Source organism: Penaeus monodon, chromosome 19 (assembly GCF_015228065.2).
Source record: "Penaeus monodon isolate SGIC_2016 chromosome 19, NSTDA_Pmon_1, whole genome shotgun sequence".
In the NCBI taxonomy this organism is placed as follows: Eukaryota; Metazoa; Arthropoda; class Malacostraca; order Decapoda; family Penaeidae; genus Penaeus; species Penaeus monodon.
The window spans coordinates 20655900-20657991 of NC_051404.1; the positions used below are offsets into that span (position 1 = coordinate 20655900).

A 2092-nucleotide genomic window follows, 5' to 3' on the forward strand; every position below is an offset into this window, starting at 1 on the left:
CTGATCCATCATGAAATAAACAGACCTTACCATCATTGGATAATAAATTCATTTTGCGCACATTCATGGTTTTCAATGCGTCTAAAATGAGGTCCACACACCCACACCACACCATCACTACAACATTGTATTTGTCAATTTCCACATCGTTGCCATAGCACAAACTACAACGCATGTTTTTATGAATTCGCTTCTTCCATTATCTCCATCAACTATTAACTAGTATGGGCGTTCTATTGCTTATTTCATATTACTTTCTTCTATAAACATTCCTTCTTTTCTGCGCTTGTGTGAAATTTGTTTAGGGAAAGCGAGTAGTTGAGGTGCGAGGAAAGCGCGGGGTGGAGGCGGCGGAAGCAGAACGCGGCACTGACGTGTGCGGACGACATTTTTTGGTAATTTTCTCTTTGTACAAGAAATGGCAGGCGCTTCTGTTATGTTTAGCAGATCGCCATATCTTATAGCAGCATATCTTCTACAATCGGTCATCTTGTAAATCGTTAATTTACGCTCGGAAGAGAAAAAAAAAAGACGGACCCAATGTTTACTTTATCAAACGGCGTTGCTTCGTTGACACGTCTGTCATCTTGACATTAGTAACGCTGTTAGGACTTGAATCAGCTGATGGAGTTGCCAAGTGCATCTTTTATCATCAACAATGTGTTTTAAAAGTTTGAATACACTAACTGATGGATTTTAAAGGCCCGAAATGTTGGATAATGCTATTATAATGCCAGGCAGTTTACTTAAAAACCATGCAATTTAAATTATTTTTTAGTATAGTTACCGCTCTGAAACAGATTTGCTCAGACTATTTTTTTTATTGGTTTTCTTAAACACCCCAAAAAAAACTATAATAACCCCTTAAAAAGGGTTTTAAGGAGTTTACAAATATAATTTTTTTAAATTATTCTTTCAGGTGGTGTTTCATGCCTAAGGAGCTGGAAACGAAAAGTAAAGTATGCATCTTACCATAGATGATGTATATGGAAGAATTGGACATTTTGGAAATGACAAAAGATTTATTTTTTTTGTACTCTGTAGTCTCCATGGATGTGTTGCATTCCATCAACTGTTAACTGTATTTGTTGGTATGTGCATTGGAGTATTTATTAGTTCTATTACTATTTCTTTTTGCATAAGATCTTTTTTTTCGGGTAAAAGGACAGGGTGATTGATTAATGTAGCAACATTGCCACTTGGTTGATATCGGTATTTTTATAATGCTTGGAAAGGGAAGATTCATTATGTATCTTCCATATATGCTTGATTAATGCAAGGGAATATTTTTGGGCAGAGACTTTAAGGCCTACTTCCTCAGAGGGAGGGTGGATTCAGAAAAGATAGCATTGAGGAGCTATCTCACTGGAGTTTGTACCTGCAATTAATCCACAGTAGCATTTTTATCTTCAAGTTTTTGTTCTTTTATGTTAATGTGGATTGTGCATTTCTTGTATGTAGAAGCTCCACTGTGATGTCCTGTTGATGGGTGTGTTTGTGTTTAGTGTTTTGTGAAGAGGAAACTTAGAAAAAATGTAAGGAGTAAAGGAACTAAAATCTCTTCTAGTTCTGTAATTTTGTGTATAACTTTCTTCCACACGCCTTTGTTCACTAAGCATTTTCTTGTTTCATGTGTTTGTATTTTTATTATACATGTTTGATTTGGACTTGTGTATGCTGTTATTTATGCTTATTTTATGGTTTTATTTCTTGAAATTTCTTATATAGTAATCTTTTCTTTTTGGTCTTACTATCACTAACTTGTTTTAAAGAATCTTGAAGTATGTTTTGGGTAAACAAAGTAGAAAATTTTAACTTCAGATGTTGGGTTTGGAATAAATGATAATCATATGAACATGTAGATGTTAATATTTGTATTTGGTATAGATTGGGAGACATATGAATGGGAATTATGCAGTTTTGGATTTATCATCAGATGATATATTTTTTTAAAATAAAAAGTGTTATAAAAACTGATGAAAAAATTAGTTCAGGGCAGGTAGTTAAAGTAATTGAAAAGTATTAGAACTGAAGCATCATACTTTTGAACATACTTTTGACTGATATAGATAGAACTAATTAAATAAGGACC

At 33.7% G+C, this 2092-nt stretch overlaps 1 long non-coding RNA gene across 1 annotated transcript in view; it reads left to right on the forward strand.

The window, feature by feature from the left end:
* The window catches only part of LOC119585132, a 17610-nt gene that overhangs the window by 14859 nt on the left and 659 nt on the right, over positions 1 to 2092 (forward strand). Inside the window, exon 2 of the long non-coding RNA XR_005229875.1 lies at positions 920 to 959. This is a non-coding gene — a long non-coding RNA (uncharacterized LOC119585132). The remainder of the gene's footprint in view (positions 1 to 919; positions 960 to 2092) is intronic.